The sequence below is a fragment of the Lucilia cuprina genome, chromosome 4 (genome assembly GCF_022045245.1).
Source record: "Lucilia cuprina isolate Lc7/37 chromosome 4, ASM2204524v1, whole genome shotgun sequence".
NCBI classification, from domain to species: domain Eukaryota; kingdom Metazoa; phylum Arthropoda; class Insecta; order Diptera; family Calliphoridae; genus Lucilia; species Lucilia cuprina.
Window position 1 is genome coordinate 31,817,031 of NC_060952.1, and position 7,857 is coordinate 31,824,887.

A 7,857-nucleotide genomic window follows, 5' to 3' on the forward strand; every position below is an offset into this window, starting at 1 on the left:
GCAACTGGCCACCCGTAGTACCAGATTGTGCGGTGCTCTGGTCAGACCTCTGGCAATCTATGCAAGGACTAAGCCAAGCAGTAGACTGAAAACACCAATTTTTCAATCTCGGTCAGATTGGAGGTATTGGGCCCTCTATATACCCCGGGAATGCAATAACACCAAGACGGAGGTCTTCGCCAAGGTAACATGCCCCCGGGGGGATAACGTATACAATTCAATTGTTGTACTAAGCATTTATTATCATACCTCTGACATAGGCCATATCGTCCAGGTCTAGCACTTATACTAGGTCCACCGCCGGCACATAAAAACGCCACATTACTATTACAAAACGGTGGTGCCTGGCCATAGCAGCAAATGGCAAATAGTGCTATGAGCAAGAAAATTATTGTAGAACTGTTAATGTTCATTTTACAAATGTTATTATTAATCATGCAAATAAAAGCCTTTTATATCAAATTGTTCCCTAGATTTGATTTTACAAATCTTTTAATTAAAATATATTAACGCAGAATTTATTTTTGTTTATCATCACGTATTGTTAAGAAGTTTATTATTAAGAATTTTATAAAGGAAAAAATCCCTTTAAATATCATTAATCATTTGTTTTTTGTAAAATATTCATAATTATTACTTATATTAAAAATAGAATTATTAATTAATTTTAACTGAAACTACACCCACATGTAGACGCATATTTGTCATTGATCCCAAATGAACTATGTTGGACTATTTTCTATTTGTTGATGAAACTTCTCAATAGCCCAAAAGCTGTACGTATTTTTCATTAAATTTTTTATATGAATTTTGTTCAAAATATCCTTTCAATATTTGCCTACAAATATAAAATTTATTACAAATCATTTATTTGTATTGAAAATTTCAATAAAATATAATTCAAATATCCAAAATATTTTCTTAAAAGAAAATTTTTCTTTTTTTGTTTTTAAAAGAAAATTTGAAAAAACTCCAGTTTCAAAGTTCCCTTTGTTTAATATTGCAGAAAATTTAAAAAGTACATTTTTGGAAAACGACAAAGTACTAAAAAATCCCTATTTATAGTTCAACACTTACTCCGGGCCATACATACATAATTTCAAGTTTCTGTGTTCAATATAATTAAATAAAATTCAAATAGTAACTTTTGAAGAACCAAATAGTATTAACAAACTCCATATTAAAGATTCTCAACTGAACTAATAAATTTCATATTTTTAGGTCCAATATTATAGAAAATCCAAAAAGAACCTTTAGAAGTATCCAAAATTTCCTATGTCCAGTTTCAATATTAAATACAATTCAAAAAGTTCCTTTTGTATAACGAAAAAGTACAAAAAAATCCCCTTTTATGAGTCAGCACCCGCTCAACATGCTTAATTTCATGTTTCTAGGTTCAATATTATAGAAAATTCAAAAAAGTATCTTTTGCAGAACGAAAAATAAAACATCATTACGTTTAAAGTTTATGCGATACCATGAATTCATATCTCCCATTTGTAGTACCGAACGAACCCTTATGACTTATAACTTTAAATTGTCAATTATGCAACGAAGCATACCATTTCAGATCAGTCGGAAAAAATATAAATTTCAATTGTAATGGATTCATAAATGAAAATTTAAAAACTTTTACTGAAATACGTGTTCCGTCATAAACTTAATAAAGTATTGCCTAATTCACAGAATATTTCGTATAATTCGAGAATTCTACAAAATCAAATAAATAACGACGAAATTTCTTCAAATATTGTATTTCCTACTTCTATCTGATTGAAGTGTCAACTAAATACTATTCTTAAAAATGAAATTTTTTACTTGTTACATAATTTTATTATTGAGTGTCATCGTCTGTGTCATGGGCAAGCCGCCAAGAATAAAGTTTCCGAAAATAAGTAAGTACAATTGTTTTATTTGAAAATAATTAATAATTTATTTGATTTTTCCACCAAAGATCCTTGTGGAGGAAATATTGCGGACTGTGTGGATATTGCCTTAAATGTAATTGAATCTATAGAAAGTCTTACTTAAAAATTGTTTATTATATCAAAGTTTTGTTAAGTAAAAAATTGAATTCTATAGTTGTGACTGTGAAACAGCAATATCGTAGAAAAGAAACGTCTATAATATGAAAAACTTTGTAATTATTACTTCAACATTATGAATATTTTAAAATAAAATTATATATCATTTATTGCAATTTTACTACTTTTAAATTTTAATAGTGGTAGTGACATTTCCTTCTAAAATCTTTAATATATTTTGCATATGTAGATGTACTCGTAATCCTATGTGTCTATACATACCTATTGGATTCTCTCACCCATATTTTTAGTTCAGCTTATGTTGCGTCGAGTGATTTTGCGCTTGTCAGGTTAACTGCCTCGAGCTCCCATCCTTTTAAAACTTTTAAATTCGCCCTTTCGTTACCGACTACTCCCGAGTGGATGTGAACCTTACCTCTGGGAGAGTTTGCTGTTAAAGCTTTCTTTCGGTCTTAAATTTAGTTCTATCACCTGATATTGACCAGTAAATATATAAAGCGCTGTGGGCGAGATGTTTATTCTAATCCAATTTATGCATTCTGATATTGCTTGTACTTCTTCCTGGAAGCTTGTGTTACGATTTGGTAAACTGTGATATATTTCTATTTCTGGGTCTTCTATATAGAACCCCATCCCCAATTTAGAGCCATCCATGTAAGAACAGATTTCTACTTCTATTTGCTCTAATGTTCCGCTTGACCAAGACATTTTATCTAGGATCAGCTTTTCAAATTTTCGACATATACAGTGTTTGTTATACGATCCGGCACGTACAATGGTTGTTTTGAACCTTCCAATATGTCCATTATACATTGATGACGTGTCCAATAACCGCTTTGGGCTAGTTCGCATAAAGTATAGAGCCGTTCGGCTGTAAACGCACTCTCATATTTTGAATATGTTTCAATAGGTGGAATATCTAGCAACATTTCCAGAAATTTCGCTGAAGTTTTACACATGGAACCACTTATACCCAAGCAGCATGTACGCTGAACTCCCTGTAGTAGTATTGTCTAAAACAGTTCACCAAATTAATAAAGCATAAGCTAGAATTGTTCTAATAATACGTTTATAAAGTCAATTTGTCATAATAGGACTAAGACCCCAATTCATGCCTATAGTTCTCATACATATCTCCCAGCTCCGACGTCCTTGTTGATACTATCCTCTATGCCTGTGTCTTCATTTTAATTTCCGATTACTAAGTACTTAACTGTGTCTGTCACTGGTGCGTTCTTACCCAGGAAGTAAGGTTCAATATACGTAGAAATTTTTGTCTTTCTTGTGAAAAGTCAGATTTCCATTTTTGCCGGGTTAACATTAAGGCCTCTCTGTTGAGCCCAGCTCAATGTCGTATTCAGAGCCCCCTCAGCTCTTTTACGCAAGTAATTTAGATCCTTTCTCTTTAAAAGTATTACGACATCGTTTGCATAGCTGACAGGTCTAAACTCTTTTTCGGTTAGAGTCCTTAGGAGGCTATTAATCGTGGTAGCCTAAAGTAAAAGTGACAAAATGCCACCCTGTGATTTACCTCGAAATACCTTTATCCTGTTAGTTATACTGGTTACCTTCGAGATCATCTCTAGTTACACAATTTGGTTTGAAAACAAAAGGACATGGTTTTCCGCAATTTGTTGTTGTATATACCTTTGGCCCCATATATTTAGAAATTATTTTTTATACCCTTCACTTTCTTGAGAAAACTTGTCTTTCCATTTGTAATTTCTACAAGTATTTAAAATCAGAAAAATCGGTTCATAAATAACGGAGATATGAGCAAAAATCAGAGATAACATTTTTATTTATCATTTAGCCTCAAAAATTATGTTTTAGCTTCTGGCTTTTTCCAGCCTTTTTCCGCTCTCTTATTTAGCCTTAAAAAAGATCCAATTTCAGAATTTTTATTATATATTTAAGCATTTATAATAAGAAAATCTACAAAAACAATTTGATTTAAAAAAACTTGAAAAGATTTTGTAGCAAAAATTGTATTTATTAGTAGAAACTTTTGACTACACTGAAAATAATCCATGCTCAACTTTAGGAAAAAAATTTCGTAACATCTATTTTCGTAATATTTACAAAAATTTCGTGTATAATACGAAATATTATTTAATAAAACCCTTTTCTATTTTTACGAAAGTACGAAAACCTTTCGTAATATTTTTTTCTTAAATTTTAGCGAAATTAAACATAATGATATTAATTATATTATGATTAAATAAAACTACAACATTTTTATAAAATTTAAGAAAAAGTATAATATAATTCTCGAATTATTTTCATAAAAAAATTGAAAATTCGTGTGGAGAATAATTGTGAACTAAAATTAGAAAATTTATTTTAAAATGAAAAAATGTTTGAATACCATATTTAATTATACCCTTCACCTTCTTACGATGGTGAAGAGTATAATTTTGTTTCCACTTTGAAAAGACAATTTCAGAAGTTGTTGAATAGGAAAAACAAATACAATTTAAATATTTTATTAACGAAGGAAAAATTGTATAAGATTATATCGAAACACGTAAATATTCAAGGAAAAATATTCTAAAGCATTCTGAAAAATCAATTATGAATGCATTAGGGTAATTTCGAAATATTTCGAACAATATCCGCCAAAAATCTACATTAAAAATTAATGTACTTAAAAGCTAAAAAAATATATATTATTTTTCATTATTTCCTTAAAATATACATTTATTTGCACAAACATAATATATGTTTGAAAACTTCAGTTCATAACTTCTTTATAATTTGTCTCGTCAATATTTGCAATTACAAAAATCGTGCAGAATCAAATATACATAAATTAACAAAAATTAGTGGTTACGTCTTTTTCATCAAATATTTACTAGGCCTGAACATAGCTTTACTTTTATTTTTCCTATTATTGAAAATTCAAAAAGTACCTTTTGAAGAACAACAAAATACTTCTCACTTATTCGAGGTTCTACATACTTAATTGAGTGTTTCTAAGTTCAATATTATAGATAAATCAAAAAGTATCTTTTGAAGAACGAAAAAGTACCAAAAAGTGTATTTTTCTGGGCTTTACGTGCTTAACAAAAATATACTAAGGATTATTTTACAAGTGTTAGAAATAACATCTAATTAGCATATTAATTTATTTTTAACAATAACAACACACTGCTTAATACTTAATCTGTTCTTCAAATTTTTAAATTATTTTTTTAATATTTTGCCATCCCTCCTTAATTTTCTACACATTGGCTTGAGAAAAACGTCCCTTTTTAAATGTCCCCGCTATAAATACTTTATTTAATGCTTCTACGTTTTATAATTGATTTGTTTTTGTTTCAAAAAAAATTTATTTAAAAAATTGTTATGATATACAATGCTACAACGATACGACATTGATTGTGAATTGGACAACTGCTTCGTGAAGTAATGCACAGCTTTGTTTTTATAAACATGTACAACTTTTTGTTTACAATTTCTGTCTGAGCACGAATTAAAAATCTAAATTTTTGTTTAAATTTTAATCGGATTTTTTGTCAAATCTCCGATATTTATTGACCGATTTTAAATACCATTCTTCTCGAACGTATTTCTGATAGAATTATGGAAGATTCGGATCTCTCAGATATCTGGAATTTTCTGAAAACTGATTTCAACATACACACAGACATTCCACCAAGTCATGTTTCCTTGATGATAGATCTCATCTCTCAGGTATCAGAGTCTTCTGAAAACTGATTTCAACATACACACAGACATTCCACCAGGTCATGTTTCCTTTATGATATATCCCATCTTGGTGTATTACAATCCGGGGGTATATAGATGCTAGTCTGCCGGGATTATAAACTGGCGATGTCACTTAACTTCTCGGCTTGTCCTTGGTATAATTTGACATGGGGTCTAACCAGAGAACCACACATTTGGTACACATTTTTAATTTTAAAAAATTATATACAGTTTTGAAAAATAGACAAAATTACCTTTCCATGCCTACATAATGTTTTTAAGTGACAAATTATTTAGGGAAAACTCAACATCTTTTAGAAAATTTACCTGAACTGAAAATTAAAAAATTCGCGGAATACTTTTTAAAAAAAAGATAAAAAATGTTTTTTATTCAGTTTTTGCGAATATACAAATTTTTCAAATTGCAATAAAAATTTTATTTATGAATATTTTTTAATGCAATTTTACAGTTAGGTAGATTTTTTACTCAAAATCCAAAATTAAATAAAAATTTTTTGGTTTTTTGGCTATTATATCGATACCAGGGGCGGGGTTATCGAAACCCGTTACAAAATGATTAAGAACATATTGGGTCATATAAAACATGTCACTATAATTTGATATCGACTATGCGATTTCAGAATTTTTGCTCAAAATTGAATTTTCCATAAAAAATAGGGTTTTTTTTTTGGATGGACCCGGTCCCCTCGGTATGAAAAATTTTTAGGTTTTGTTTCATTTATCGTATTTTATGTAAAGTCAGCTTTCCAAAAAGTATAAATTCTAAATACATCTTCTTAGAAACTTTTTAGATAACTTCAAAAGAAAAAGATACTTTTTTCCCTAAAAAATGGCAAAAAATCGCATTTTTAAATTTTCTAAATTAAAATGCCTATAACTTTGGACTCAGTCAAGATTTTTACATTATTCTTTCACTGCTTGATATATAAACTTGTTGTTAAGCGAATAAAAAAATGGCGAAAATCGGGAATATTTGGACCCGCTGTTATCAAAAAACTAAAGTAAGAACGGTAAAAATTTAAAAATTTTAATTTTCAAATGCGAATATCTCCTAGACTATAAGAGATAATTAACTAATAAGCTACGACGATATTTTTTATAGTGCTCGATGAGGAGATTCTATATACGATTTTTTTTTTAAATCAGAACTCAAATGAAGAAATAGGATCGTTTTAAAAATTTAACATAGCATGTCCTAATTTGAGGACCCCCCGCCGGGTCCCTGGTTGGCCTATAAGGTCCAAATTCAAAACACCTCCTCTTTGTGCATTAACATTAATTTTTTTAATATCGAAAAAATTGTTTCTAATAAATGATGCAATAATATTTTATTCTGAAATATTCATAATGTTGAAGTTATAGTTACAAAGTTTTTCACATTATTCCTTGAATTTTATATTCTGTTTTATATATTTCACAAAATATATAAACCTTCTCTACGATATCGATGTTCCACAGTCCCGGATGAAGAATTCAATTATTTACTAAACAAAACTTTGAAGACTAGTTAATAAGGCTTTCTATAGAATCTATTGCACACTGTAGAATATTTCCTGCACAAGGCGCTTTGATGGAAAAATCGAATTAATAATCAATTTTTTTTATTTCAAAATGAAAAAATTTCATTTACGTTTAAGTTTTTTTGGCGGATTGCCCATGACACAGAAGATGAGACTCAATAATAGAATTAGGTAACCAATAAAAAACTTCATTTTTCAGATTAGTACTTAGCTGATACTTCAAGAAGATAGTTTTAGGAAATACTAAATATAAAGCAATTTCATCGTTATTTATTGGATTTTCTAGACACAATTCAATACAAAATATTTTGTGAATAATGCAATACTTTAATAAGTTTATGACAGAACACGTATTTTAGTAATATTTATTAAAGTTATGGGGAATATAAGTCAGGAATTAAATGTTTTAATAAACACTGTTTGAAGTTTATGCGATACAATGAATTTATATCCTGCAATTTAGATAGATAGGTAGATAGATAGATAGATAGATAGATAGATAGATAGATAGATAGATAGATAGATAGATAGATAGATAGATAGATAGATAGATAGATAGA

General features: G+C 29.0%; 2 long non-coding RNA genes across 2 annotated transcripts; one reads left to right on the top strand and one right to left on the bottom strand.

Moving 5' to 3' along the window:
• The first annotated feature begins 1,773 nt into the window (after window positions 1-1,773).
• LOC111689711 lies at window positions 1,774-2,200 on the top strand. The gene is made up of 2 exons (XR_002762885.2): window positions 1,774-1,895; window positions 1,955-2,200. It is a non-coding gene; the product is annotated as an uncharacterized LOC111689711 (long non-coding RNA).
• A 4,876-nt stretch (window positions 2,201-7,076) lies between these two features.
• LOC111689712 lies at window positions 7,077-7,525 on the bottom strand. Its single transcript, XR_002762886.2, has 2 exons — window positions 7,408-7,525; window positions 7,077-7,342 (listed from the first exon to the last, which is right to left on the bottom strand). It is a non-coding gene; the product is annotated as an uncharacterized LOC111689712 (long non-coding RNA).
• Window positions 7,526-7,857: the final 332 nt, after the last annotated feature.